This window comes from Peromyscus maniculatus, chromosome 5 (assembly GCF_049852395.1).
Source record: "Peromyscus maniculatus bairdii isolate BWxNUB_F1_BW_parent chromosome 5, HU_Pman_BW_mat_3.1, whole genome shotgun sequence".
Taxonomy (NCBI): Eukaryota; Metazoa; Chordata; class Mammalia; order Rodentia; family Cricetidae; genus Peromyscus; species Peromyscus maniculatus.
In genome coordinates, this window is record NC_134856.1 from 39,203,314 (window position 1) to 39,218,093 (window position 14,780).

A 14,780-nucleotide genomic window follows, 5' to 3' on the forward strand; every position below is an offset into this window, starting at 1 on the left:
TCCTGCATTGTCTTAAGCCCTTGTATCATCCGCGCATCCTGAGTAAGGCTACCTACCACACTCCTTAGAGACACCCCCTGTCCCCAAGACCATACTCTGTCAGTGAATGAATCTGAAATCTGAGGCTGAATTCATCTTTATCCCATAACCAAGTACATCTCTTGGAAGCACTGGTGCGAGTGTCATTTCTCATAGCTTGGCTCCCTCAGGTTGAGACATCGACTCCAGGGAAAGCCTGGTTCTAGTCTAGCGGTCCTCCCCCATCCCTCCCCTGGAACACTGGGGGATAGTGCAGGATCTTGGCTCACCATGGCTAGCACCAAAGGAGCATCAGTACTTGGTGCTCTCAGATCAGGGTGGGTAGAAGGCGGCCCATAGGTCTAGGTTCTATTCAAGGTGACTCTGGATTACCCAGAGGCCCTAGTTCCATGTGGTACCTTGGCCTTTTCTCTCAGAGAGAAGATCCTGCCCCACCCCCAAACCTTGGGATTCCAGTCCAGTGGAAGTTGAGTGGTTATCTTGCTGACCTGGCCTCCTGGAGATGGGGTGGGGGGAATCCTAATTCTTATCCTTGGAATCCCACCTCCTTACTCTCGATAGGTGGGAGATTCAAGAATACAGACTAGCCCCTGGAAGTGAACTTTAAGGAGGCAGGCCCCACCCCACCCCACCCTCTTGAGCCTGTGTGACTCTTGCTCTCCACTGCCCTTTGTGCAGTCCTTCCTGCTGGAGAGGGGACATCAAGGCAGTCAGGACCTGAAAGGAGATGAGCAAATCACAGTGGTGACCACAACAATGGTCTCTGGAACTCAAGACAGCCAGAGTGGGAGGCGCTCACTCCAGTCCTCAGTAAGATGTCAGCCAAGCAGTCTCTGACCTCCTACAGTTTACCAAACTGCCCCCACCAACTGCATAGCTCCCCAGCTCCCCAAATTCCCAGCGTGTATTTTCCAAGTAGAACTAAAGGACAGGAACTGGCTCTAGGGAGAGTTCCTGAAAGGAAATGGAATCTTGGTAACCTTGACATTCTAGGCCCCCTTTTCAAAGAAAAAAAAATATGATAATTGATATTCCGAGCCAGACCTTGTTTTGAAATATGTTCTCTTTTATCCCTTCACAAACTACAGTCTTGCTTCCTCTTTGAACATAGGGTCATATCAAGTCAGGTAACAGAAATGGGGAAAATCCAATCCGAGCCTCCCTCTGCCAACTACACATCTCCATATAACCCCAGGTAGCGGCGGCGGAATCAGTTCTTGCCACAACCCCCCTCACTGACATCATTTGGTACACACCGGTTGGAAATGGCATCAGTTGGAAATGGTGAAACAGAAGGACCTTTCATCCCTGGGTGAACGGAGCAGCTGCATTACTCTCCTGGTTCTGGAAACTGGCTGTGTCTGGCTGGAGTCAGGGCCTCTAGCTTAAATAGGCAGCGGGAGTGGGGCAGGGCAGGCTGGTGGGGCGGGCATGGAAAGTGGGCCATTTACCCAGCACAGCAAAGCAGTGTCTGAGCAGCCAGCAGTGGTCTAGACACACGCCTGTCTGCCTGTCCACCAGGTGGCCAGGAGCCCACAAGCCCTTAGACCACAGACCAGCACCTGGGGTGACCCGTGATGGAGGTGTAGCTCCAAGTGACACTACAGTCCCTGAATGCTCCAAGTGTAGTCAGGATGCCTCTGCCTCTCCTGGATAACAGAACCAACTGGAGTAGAATGGACTGTTCCCCTGAACCACCAGCAGCTCAGGCAGAGTACCTCTCCAACCCTGTCTGTACTTTTTTGAAACCAAGATAACTCTGATTTCATGTCTGCAGAAATAATGCCTTCAACACCCAGGCAAGGGGAAAGGCGAGCACACTCAGGCTGCCTGTGTGTGTATTTGTTTGAGACTGTGAGTGCTGAGTGTGCAGAAGTGCCCAGAGCAACTGCTAGCATGATGCTGGAGGAATACCCCTTCAGATCTCAGCAGTGTCTAAAGGACTCTGTGGGGAACTGAGTGGTTCACCTGGTTGGTTCAATTTGACCTTCTGGTGAATTGAGTCAGTACCACTGCTTCGGCGAATGGAAGCTAGATCATCAGCTAGCAGGAAATTAAGATGAAGTAGTAGTTCATTTGTTATTTCATGCTGGTAAAATTTCTTCCCTTAAAAGTACAAGTAAATTTGTTAATGCATAATTGAAGTCACATATAAGGACTCTTCCTTAACAGAAAAATACAGATTTTCAGTTTGAGTTTTAAAAGTATTTACTTATCTGAGGTAGCAACTCAGAGGTCCTGGGTTTCTTGATGGAATCAGAAAATAAATCAGCTTTGCCATAAATACTATTGAAGGAGAAGCTGAGGTTACATTATATACAAATTCATCTGCCCATCACTAATTGTCCTGGGTATCTGGGTCTTGAACCCTTTCAGGTGCTTGGACTGCACTGACGGAAAGAACATGCATTTCAGAGCTCAGTTTGGGTTCAGATCTGACCCCGAGTAACACTAGGCCTTCACTGAGCCTCTCTGAGCCATCCTTGGCTTACTATCACTTTGCTGGGTTGTTGGGGAGAATGTAGAGATGATATGATATTAGGAGAAATGCTTAATAGATAGCCAGTGATCTGTTGTTTACTTGGAAAGATAATTCTACAGGGGGAGGGGTGGGAAGGGCAATGAGGAAGAAGGCCAATGCAGGAGCTGAAGTAGGGAGACAAGAGAACAAAGAGTGGTCTGTTATGTGTTTTATATGTATATGTATATGTATATGTATATGTATATGTATATGTATATATATGTAGGTATATGTGGGACATCTAAGAGAGTAGAATGATGTCATAGACCGAATGTGTCCCTCTCCCCTAGCTCATCGGTTGAAGTCCTAGGCCTTCAGTGTGACTGTGATTGAAGACAGGGCTTGTAAGGAAGTAATTACAGTTAAATGAGATCATAAGGGTAGGGCCCGGATCAGATAAGATTAGTGTTTCTTTAGGAAGAGAGATACTGCAGAATATTCACACCCAGTGAAAGCTTGTGGAGACTCAGAGAAAGTGCTGTCTATAAGCCACGAAGGGAGTCCTCACTGGAATCAGGCAGACTTTGATCTCAGGACTATGAGAAAACAAATGCCATTTGTTTAAGCCACCCAATCTGTGGCACCTTCATGTCAGGAGAAGCAGACTGATACCAGTGGGTGGGACTAAGGGGTAGCTAGCTGGGTAGCTAGGAGGACATTCTGAGGTAGTTCAGGCAACTACTGATGGTGCAGTCACTCCCCACTCAGGGAGTGGGTGAACACTGTGTAGCATTCATGTGTCTGCCAGGTGGCAATAAGACTCAGAGCTGAAGCTCAGTGGTGGTGGCGCACCTTTAATCCCAGCTCTCGGGAGGCAGAGGCAGGCCGATCTCTATGAGTTCGAGACCAGCCTGGTCTACAGAGTGAGTTCCAGGACAGCCAGAGCCATAACACAGAGAAACTCTATCTTGAAAAAACAAAACGAACAAACAAACAAAAAGAACAACAACAACAAAAAAAAACCTCATAGCTGAGGTCTGGGCTGGAGCAGAAATAGGGAATTCTTAGAGTGTAGACGGAGTCTTTGGAGTGACAACATTTTGTCAGATCATTTATTCTTTCTTCTTCAGCTGGTTCATTCTAATTCTAATTCTTGTTACATAAGACAGCTTTTGTCTTTTACACCTTTATAAAAAAAGCAGACATCCACCTTGGCTTTTAAAAAGCTTAACTGTGCACTAATTCACCCTGGTCCCAATACATGACTATGTTCTTCCTACTTTACAGCTCTGATCTTGTTTAGGATCGTAACTGAGTTAAAACCCACGTTTGATTAGACTCACCCTTTCCCTGGAGCTCACTGTTTATTCAATGTCTGTGATGTCAACTCTTTTGTCATTGTTATCCAGTTTCAGAAAAGCGTACCTTCTTTTCATTTCAACTTAGTGGAGAATTTACAATTCAAGATTTTAGCTAGCAAATGCTCACTTCTTCTCCTCCGAGTTAAACTTGAAAGGCACCATGTAAGTTCTTTAGCTCTGGTGGAGGTGTGCTGGTTCCTTACTCTGCCCCTCCTCCCCTCGGGGAAGGCTGCATCCCTTCGCCTCCCTCCATGCTCATTTTAGCCCTGTGGTGCCCCTTACCCCTTTCCAAATCGGTTATTTGCTCCTGTTTTCTTTCCTGCACTCCTGGTTTGATGTCTGATTTCACTCCCAGCACCACAGGCGCCTTTGTTCTATTGTTTCATTTTCTGTCAATTACTCCTTCCAGGTGCTTCTGGTTCTTTTGTGTTTTCAAGTTGGAATTACAGCCATTATCTGTTCTGATCTATTCCTCTTCGGACTCTTTTTGAGGAGGGGTTCATTTGAGACTTTTTAAGTTATTACCGAGTTTTTCTACTTGTTCCTTAGACCTTTAAGAACCACCTTTTTGGTTATTTGGGGGTATGTTTTTTGAGACAGTCTCACTCTTTGGCTCAGGTTAGCCTTGAATTCAAGGCAATCTTCCTGCCTAGGCCTCCCAAGTGCTGAGATTACAGGTGTAAACCGCCACGCCTCGCTCAGACTCCATCATTTAAAAGGTAAATTAATGGATATTTAGTGAGGGCCTACTATATATAGTAGTATATATATAGTACTGCTGCCGCTGCTCACTAGTTAGCGTTTGTAGTCATCTGTTTCTCTTACAAGTTTAGGGCAGTAACATTAGAGTCTTTGGTTAGGGCTGCTTTGGGGGCCATTTCTGACTAAATCATTCATTGGTTCGATCTTGTTCCTAAAAAGAATGGAAAGGATTTCAGCTATGCTCTGGGTGCAAATGTCATGTTTTCTTTTTCCCTCCTTCCCTCCCCCCTCTTTTATTTCCTCTGCTTTCCCCTCCCCTCAATAAAGACAGAACCCCCTAGAGGCCTCCAGGCAGAGTTAGAAACAGAATCAGGGAGCTAGGGGCCTCAGGTGGACACACAGGTGATTTGTCTTATGACTGAGGCCTGTCCTATTGATCTTTTGCTGGTGCTTTTGAAATGACCCTTTGTTTTAAGTTCCTGCTTGAATGGCTGGAGCACAGAAGAGGCCACTGGGGTGTGACTCACTCCATCAGCCCTGAGGGAAAGCTTGTGTTTTTGGTGCTCACTGGGGATGGAACTGAAAAGGTTGAGAGACACAGGTGATAGTGTCGGCAGGCTGAATGTAGACAGCTCTGCTTCCCCGGCCTCCGCACACACTCCTTATCCTCCCAAAGTCAGGACTGAGTGAGCGACTCCTTACAAGTGTCTCCTGGTTTCTGAATCTGAGATCTCCCTGTTTGGAGGGCAAATGGAGTCTGGTAGAGAGGAAGGTTTCTCTGGCCCTCTGTTCCCAAAGAACTCCAGAGTGGCCTCATTTCACACTTCTTGGGAGCCAGGTTTTGGAGTGACAGATTGATTGCTGTATGGGTGGTTACCAAAAAAGAATCTATTTTATTAGCTGTTTGTCTTGCAAAGTGAAATCGTTTTTTAAAACCTTATCAAAATGTCATCATCCCAGGGATTAGAACATTGTCCTCCAGCTCTGAGGGAAGAATTCAGTCCTGCAGGTAAGGAGCTGTCATGTCATGGTCTAGCTCAAGCCCCTGAGTGACAAGCTAGTTAGGACAGGTGAGCTTAGGCCTGGCTTCCTGAACCAATGGCTGTCATGCTGATGCTTTTTAATTGTTGTCTTTTTTTTTTTTTTTTCAACACAAGGGAAACAAAAGTCTAGAGACTTATATACAGGAGAGACCATGTATAGGTAACTTTGTCTTTTCTGTTTAAGGAAGAAAAATAAAACATCTCACTTACTGATTTTTTTCAGATTTAAAATTAGAAACTATATGAAGAAATTAAAAAGTATTTCGTGCTAGGTGGTAGTGGTGGTGGTGACGCACGCCTTTAATCCCAGCACTCCACACAGGAGGCAGAGGCAGGTGGATCTCTGAGTTCAAGGCCAGCCTGGTCGACAAAGTGAATTCCAGGACAGCCAGGGTTACACAGAGAATCCCCACATGACCAGGAAGGGGGTGAGGGATTGTCCTTCTGTCCTTGCTCAGCCTCTTCAGATCTCCCACCACCCACAGGATAACTTCTCTGCCTGGCCTCCTGGTGATCAGGCCATGTCCTCTCCAGCATCATTTCTACCCTTTTTTCCTCCCACTGACTCATTGTGTGAACACACCCCCTAGCCCTCCTCTTTCCTAGAAACATCATGTCTTCATGATCTCTGTTCTAGAGACATCATGTTCTTCATGATCTCTTTCCTAGAGACATCATGTTCTTCATGATCATGGTCTTCTGTATCTATGCTGTCCCTGTGTCTAGAACACCCTTCTTGGGTGGTCCACTTGGCATCTGTTAGGAAAATAAGTGAAACCATTTTGTGTAACTTGAAAACCATTTTGTGTGACATGGAATAATTTAATGACTGCAAGATAGGAGCCAGACACAAGGTAGCTCAGATATGAGCCAAAACTAAGGCAGGCTTTGATATGGTAATGAACCAACCTGGACGTGGCATTGCTCTGTTAGTGAACTAGCCCTAAGCCGTGAATCCCAATAGTGTAAAACTAGCACACATTGGAATAATACAAAAACTGAAACTTTGGAGACGGCCCCTAGGATCGTACCACTGTGCTCCCAGACACATCTCAAGACTCTGCGCTGATACACATCATCAGCAAGGGGACACTGAGACTGGCCTTTGTGTGGCTCTGGTTTCCAGCACTGATGCTGAGTTCACACATGTGAGCGCTAGCTGTGGGCTGACATTCTCCACAGCAGCGGTGCCATCCTCCCAGCCTGCCATAGCTGAAGGAGTTCATGGCAGATGCAGGTAGAGCATGCAAGCTCCTGAAGGATTCTCACTGCAGAGGATTCCTCCAGCAGTTTCCGTTCCACCAACAGTCCCCAATCAGTGAAATGCCTGTTTACATGAGATTACCGAAACCTTTATAATGGCATGGTATTGTAAGGAATATTTGTGTGAATAAACCGAGCACACTGGAAAGACAAGCATCATGCAGACTTCTTAATTATTGAATGCTTCACTGTCCTCTCTACAGCACCCATCCCCCAAAGCTTAAATCGGAGGCTGCCAATCTCTCCTTAGACTGGCATCTCTAAGCTTTGTTTTTTTTTAAGTTTTATTTTTATTTTATGAGTATGAATGTTTGCCTGAAGTGTGTCTATGCACCATGTGTGTGCCTGCTGCTCACAAAGGCCAGAAGAGTGCATTGGATCCCGTGGAGCTGGACCTCTGGGTCCTCTGCAAGAGCAGCAAGCACTCTTAATCTCTGAGCCATCTCTCTAGCTCTATGTTTAAGCTTTTTATAAGAGCCAAGAGTGTGAGTACCAAACCCAGCAGGGCTCAGTCCCTGAGAAACGCTTGGGGAACTTTAATGGAAAAAATAAAATGATTTCTAGCCAGGCTAGCATGTCAGTCACCAAAATGTTAAATTCTCTCTGTACACACCAGGAGCACAATGGGAACCATGAGTGACTGCTCCTGACTGCTTGAACTAATGCATCAATTAGGCTGCTTGTCATCAAGAAAGACTTGTCAAAGTGGAGCCTTGAAGACTAGAGGTCTTGTGTGAACTCATGTAGGTGGTATTGGCACTGGCAGCCTGCTGGGATCACTGCCATCCTCATCCTCATCATCAAGAATATTTTGGGAGTACTTGCCATGTGCCAGGCATTGTGCTAAGAACATTGCATGTGTATTTTCTTGCTTTAGAACCTGAAATGGTTTGGGAGTTTTGTCCCTCTACTCAGAGGAGAAACTTGATAGAGTGGTGTAGAAACTTAAGTGGCTTGTCCGAAGTCATATGGCTATGAGTGGCACAGTCTAGATTCAATGGGATAACTTCTTCTCTGAGGTCCTATTCGGATGGCTCTGAATGGTTAACACGTGTACACTGGTCACAGGAAAGGGAGAGACACCCGGAGCGGCGGGAAAGCTGGCTGGCAACTGCCTTCCTTCCTTTCTTGCCACTCTGGTCTGTCTAAAAGGGACATGAGGTAGACACTGCCATGCTTCCTTGTTAGAAATGAATGTGAACAGGTCTGTCATCTGCTGTCCCAGGTGTCTGACCAGAGAGCTGGAGGGGACACCCCAGGAGGTGTAAATCAGGTAGAGCTATTGCTGTAGGCTGTGGGATAGGAAGGGACACCTGGCCAAGCCCCACATCACTTACCAAGTCTGTCGACCTTGCCTCCTGAGCCCCACCTCTGTGTGCACAAGCCAGTGTGACCTTTCCATACACTGCTGAGCACACTTCCAATTGAACCACACTCATGGCCTCAAGCAAGGTCCATGCCCTGGGCCCACTTGCCTCTCCTGGCTGTTCCCTGGCAATCTTATTATCATCTGCTTGTTCCCAGAGTCATCTGTGTCTTTCTAAGGTCCCTTCTTCAGCTTGAAATCGACACCTTGTCTAGCTAGTGTATACTCACTTGAATTTCAGCCCACCACTCTCTTGAGGAGAGGCCCTATGAAGGGGTAAGCTGTGGTAGGGTTAGTCCCAGATTCCGAGGTCAAATAATCCCACCGACCTGCAGACAGGTAAGGCTGTAGGGATAATGACTACAGAGAGTAACGCTTGTGCCGCAAGCATGCCTCTCCACAGGTTCTGGGATGTGAGGGCCTTGTCGGAGAAAGAGATCATACAAGGTGCTGTGCTGGACAGTGTCAGGGTTGTGATCACTTAGATGTCTGCTAAAGCTGTTGATGATACTTATTCTCAAGTCCAGCAGGTAGAAAAAAATGGGGGTGGTGGTCAAGGACAGAGCACTAGCGATCATCCATTTTGGTTTAGTGTGGAAAGAAGAGCCAAAAAGAGCACCGAGGAAGGGGGAAGATCTCAGGGAAGGTGGCTAAGAGGTAGCACTGTTCTTATTTAGTTCTCAAATTTTTTCTTTCTCCTTAGAATAGCTGAAAAGGAGGGCCCTGGGTGGCAATCCTTGGGATGAGAGAACCATGTGTCAAAGCTGTAGCTGAATCCCTTACTCTATTTTTGCCTCCCCACACTACCTCTTTGAGCCTGGAGGAGGGAGGGAGCCTGACCTGAGGTGGCTTGCGCTGGCATCTCCAAGGCAGTTGTGGCTAGCCCTTGTCTCCTTCTCCAGAAACCACCCGAACACTGGCTCTTTACTTCTCTTGACCAGAAATAAATGCACCAGACCTGGGTCTCAGGCCATTCCGAGGGAAGTGAACACAAAATTGCTTTTGTTTCTTTTCCTCAGTTCAAAGTTGTGGGGTTTTTTTTCATGCTAACTACATTAAAATTGAACAGCAATTATCATTCTTAAAATAGAATCCCCATATTCCCAAGTTGGGAAAGAAAACTACCTAGGAATAAAAAGACATAGCCATATGTGAAATGCCATTCCATTAGCCACAGAATCTTTTATGAGCCTCGGTGGGCAGCGCCTGTCAAGTGAGATTTGTGGCAGAGCACACCATGGTGATGGTGTCTGTGGCTGCTTTTTATTTTGTCCCTTCAAGTTAAGGAAGCCTTTGACATCTGTGTCCAGGAACACTGGGGCTTCACCAAACTCTAATTACAGTTCTTTTTTTAAATATTGGTAAACAGTCTCTCTGTTGTTGTTTCAAACATTTGAAAATACCGAGTCTGTAGTTGTTGGCTCTGGACAAAGAGCAGATCCTAGGCCTCTTCTGGCCAAACCTTTGCCTGCTCCTCTGGGTTTTTAGATTTGATTTCAAATGCTGAAGCCAGAGAAGTATCCCTCAGGTCAAAGCATGGGAGGGTCATTTTAGGATTCAAAATCAGGCCTGACAAGCTAAAGCATGAGGCCCTGCCTCCCCAGATGAGGATGTCTAGTCTCTCCTATTGCCTGGCCCTTCATCTAGCTTCAAAGTGGAGGTCAGGGTATTAGGGGCAGAAAGAATCACCCTCTGACTTCCACTGCCTTCTTCCTAATGGCCCACTGCACATCTTTGCAGTGGTCACCACTTGCCTGCTTGTAAATGAAGGCACAGGATCCACAAGCAATAGATGTGAACGAGTAACACTGTTTGCTGTGCATGCCCTGCATCACAGCCGCTGCCTGGGATGGAAGTGAGCAGGAATTGGAGGCATTTCTTCTTGGCCCTTGGAACCAAGAAAAGAATGTATCTATCTCCTCACATGGATACATACATAGAAAGACCTTTCAGTACCTCTCCTTCAGAGGCAGTACATATAATGTAGGGTGGGTGCATAGTGGTCTTTATCCCTGGATGGTTCAGAACCAATTAGCCACTTATTATCAAGACTGCCAGGGGTTCCTGTCCTCACTGATCAGAAGATATGACCAGTGGTTAGGTATTAACATTACTTCTGTTGTAGCCACACCCAGGGAGGAGCTCCTTGTTACAAATATAGCATACCAGTGATGTCATGATGATCCTGAGCCCTATATCATCTCAGGGATAATGACAAATCAGCCGGCGCCTAGCTTCTCCTACCCTAGTTCCCTGCCCTTTGGGCATCACCAACATCTCATCAACACCATAGCAGGGTAGCTACTATCTATCATTTTGTAGATGAAGAACCTGAAAGGCCAGAGTGATCAAATATGATGTTCAAGATCACAGTGTAGGATCTGGGATTTGAACCTGAATCCATCTGACTCCTAAACCAGTGCTGTTTTTAACCTACTCTGCCACAGACTCTTCTGGTTCTACTTCCTGCTTCTGACAGATAGTCTCTAGAAGGAGCCTAAGGATCAAAAGCTCTGATGAGGTGCCAGCAACTATGGTGCCTATCCCTGTTGGGTTGTCCCTTTTGGGTGAAGGCCCTTGTCAGCATGACCGATTTGGACTGTAATTTTAAAAGATGATTATGGATGAGCTTGGTGACCATTAGACCTTTCTGTTACATCCCAGGAAATGGACCTAACCTTGTTACAGGGTAAATCAGATATAATGGGTTTCTAATTCGATATGGTGGCTCTAAGCAACATTTATCAAGGTACAGAAGCTGTTCTGTGGCTAGACAGCTGTGGATGTAGGATTGGACGCAGACAAGAAGACTAAGCCTGAATTTCCTGACAGCTTTCTAAAACCTGAGTGGAAATGATCTTTTTTAGTACCATATCCTACAGGTACATGAATTCATAGGTTCTAGTCCCAGGTGGGAGCATCTTTTAGATAGCCATGTGTATATCTGGTAGCCTCATTCTGCCATGGTTATCTTCCACAAACCATGACAAAAGTATTTAGATGTCTGGATTTGATGCTCTGCTTAAAACTGAACCCAGATGGGCATGGTGGCTCATATCTATAATCCCAGTACTCAGGAGTCTGAGGCAGGAGAATCACAGTTGAGTTCAAGGCCACCCTGGGCCACACAGTGAGTTTCAGCAGCCTGGGCTTCAGAGTGAGATCTTGCCTCAAAACACTAAAGCACAAACAACCCTCACATAACTGAAACAAACCAACTCCCCAAAACCTGAACCTAAAAGATCAGCCAATGTTTGGGGCCTCCTGTGTGTATGTCAGGACTATAACTGAGCACATGTACATAGAAAACTATTGGCCAGCCCTGAATGGGAGAGTCTTCTAACTTGTCATGGGATGGGGTGTCACAGAAGTCAAATGATAATCAGATTATTTGATGGTTGTGACTGGATCTGTTACTTTTAAAAAAGTGCGGGAGGGTATATGTGTATGTGCATATTTGGGTGCAATTGGAGGCTATAGGTTGATATTGGGTGTCTCTCTCTATTGCCTTTACTTTAATTTCGGAGACAGGGTCTCTCACTGAGCCTAAAGTTCACTGATTTGGCTAGGGCAGCTGGCATCTGGGATGCAATTATTTCTTCCTCAGCACTGAGATTACAGGTGTGTGCTGTCACACTTTTAGGTGGGTTCTGAATTCAGGTCCGCATGCTTGCAAAGCAAACACTTTATTGCCTGAACTGTATCTCCAGCCCTGTGAATCTCTTGCTTTTGCACTGGACTGAACTTTTGTGCCTGTTTCCCTGTCTCCTGCCTTCATAGTAATGCCAAGAATATGAAGAAATGGGGCCCATAGCTGAGCCCCAGTCCAGCCCTGGCTGCCATCACAGGTGGCAGCTGTACAAGGATGGAAAGCTAGAGAAGTGTTTCATCTCTGGGTCTAAGGAAGCACTGAGATGAGTGTGGAAGGGGATAGGGAAGAGGATTCTAGGATAGACGTGACAGGCAGAACAGAGAGGTGGTTTGGAGAGGCCTGTCTTAGGGCCTTGTCCAGTGCTGCTCATCTTAGCTGTGTCCCATTGGTTATTCTCACTGGGCCCACTCTGTGCTCAATGGATAGTGCTGGGCACTGAAGAGACAGGAGCTAGGGTCCCTGCAATCTTCCTATATCACATGGACAGTGACACAGAAGCTCATTCTCGGCTGGAGCACCCAGCTCAGTGGGTGTCAGAACTGAGACTGGAATTCTAAACTGTCATGCTTCAGATTCTGGGTACTTTCAGATTCTCTGTGTATCATCTGTTTTACTTGTGATATGGAAGTGGCTGGTAGAGATATCTACTGCTGAGGGGTGGGGGTCTCTTCAGCTTGTAGTGGACTCACTTACTCTTGGAGTAAATGATAGGGTGTTCTCAGCAGCCAGTCATCAGTGGTGGTTTCATGTCAATGCCTTTGGTTTGTACTGAACATCAGTGGCAATGTCCAATAGAGAGGCAGACACATGGAGATACCAGGAGGATAATGCCAGAAGGTGTAGTCTTGGTACTGCCTGGGAGTTTCAGGGAAGATTTCAGAGGCAAAGTTGCTGAGCCAGATAGTTTTTTAGATTATCTAGAACCATATAATTGCTCCCCAAAGACCTTTAGCATTCCAGCAGGTTTCAGTTTAACTCTGCTGTCCTTCCTGATTACTGTCCCAGCTGACCCACAGCAAGCCCAGGCCTACACCAGACACGACCCTACTAACTTAGAGGTGGGAGCAACAGATAGGTAGCAAGGTTTAATGGACTCCTCTCCCAGCATCCCGTATTGGGACACACAATCTTCTAGACCTCCCTGCAGGTGGTGACTCCTTCACCCCACAGGGTTGGATATGGATCTCTTCTAATGTGCCATGTCTCCCTTTCAGATTTGATTCCTTAGTGACTCACATTATTGATGAGGTCTAATTTCTACAACAAGTTCCCAGTTCCATCATGCTTTAGTGGCTCTTGTTCCACTGTTGAACCCTGAGTGCCAAGCATCCCACCTTTTCTGGTTTTACATTCTTTCTCCTGTAAAATGGGGACAGTACATGATATCCTGGGGCTCCCTTTAAGTGCTAAGGTCTACCAGTCCGGGATTGGTTCTGTGGAATGTTTATTAGGCATAATCAAGGGACAAGCTCCAGGCCAGAATCATGACACAGCTGGGATTTTTACCTTGGAACCAGCTGAAGGAGTCCTACTAAACAGATCCATTAGGGCCAGAGGATCCATTTACTCTGGTGATGGAAGGAGCAGGGGAGTCAGTGACTTGCTGGAGAGGCAGTGTTCCTGTAATGATGATGAGCTAGTCTGTCTCCTGAACTTATGCAGTGAATCTGCAGATGCTGTGTCAGGGTGCAGTACACAGAGCCTCTTTGGCCCCAGCGCCTTGCTTTTGTTGTAATATTCTATCCTTGGATATCCACGTAACTCACCCCTTCCTGGCCGGGCCCATTCCTACCCCACCCCACTGCCAGAAGCCCTGCTGTCTGGGAACTCACTTCACCACTGGGGAGGGCCCCAGTCTCAGACCTTCCCAGAGGCCTCTGAGTGACAAGTATCCTTCCTGTGGCCCCACTGACAGTCTTCCCTCGGCCCAACTCATTCCCTTAGGTTATGTAAGTCACTTTTCCTGTTACTTCCTTGAGATAGCCTTCCCTGGATCACCCTCTACACCCAACGACCCTCAGGTCACTCTCTGACCCCTTCCCTGCTTTATTTGTCTTTCCCGGCGTCACCACTGAACACATTCTGCATCTTCAGATTGTCTTTTTTTCTTTTACCAGAATGTGAAGCAAGGCCATGTCTGTTTTGTCGATAGATACATGACTCCCAGAACTTTGCCTGCCTCAGAGCACACAATACAAATTAGTTGCAGGTCAGAACTGATCCCTGATGAAAAGCAGTGGCTTGCCCTGGTCTCGACCTCTATCTCCATCTTCATTTGTGTATGACAATGCTGATGAACATGTCCCAGCTCCAGAAGTGGACGACTCCCAGTGTCTGGAAGAGCAGTTTGATAACTATGTACCTAACAAGAGTCTCAGCATCTGGGAGTGTTCAGTCTTTTCTTCTAATCACTCTTCTTGATCCTGGATCTGTAACTATTTTGGAAGTGGATTTGCTCTGATTAAATTCTTTCTTAGTCTAATCCTTTATGGAAAACAAAAGTTTTAAATGAAGTGAATTAGGATGGATTTGCGGAGGTTTGATTGTTTGCACAATGATTTAACTATGAATCATTTCCAGACCAGGTCCCTGAAGATCACTCTGATGGACTTCTTGTGACAGAGGGGAGCAGATCTCCATTATCCTGCGACAGCACTTACTCAGTGCCTCGGACTAGAGGATGACCACATACACTAGAGTCACAGGGACCAAGGCTATTGAGAGGAGCTGTCACAAAGCCCATGACACTGTGTTTTACAGGGCACCAGGCTCTGGCAAGGCTGCACTGTGGATGGAGTCTGGGCAGAATTACCTTTGGCTTTGTTCTTTTCTCCTGGAATCCCTGTGGGCTGCATCTTAGCAATTGCAAAAGTGGGTGTTCAGGAGTTGGGGG

The 14,780-nt window shown here is 46.5% G+C and overlaps 1 protein-coding gene across 1 annotated transcript in view; it reads right to left on the reverse strand.

Annotated features, from left to right (window-relative positions):
* The window catches only part of Smpd3 (sphingomyelin phosphodiesterase 3), an 85,137-nt gene that overhangs the window by 30,652 nt on the left and 39,705 nt on the right, over positions 1-14,780 (reverse strand). The window lies entirely within an intron of this gene.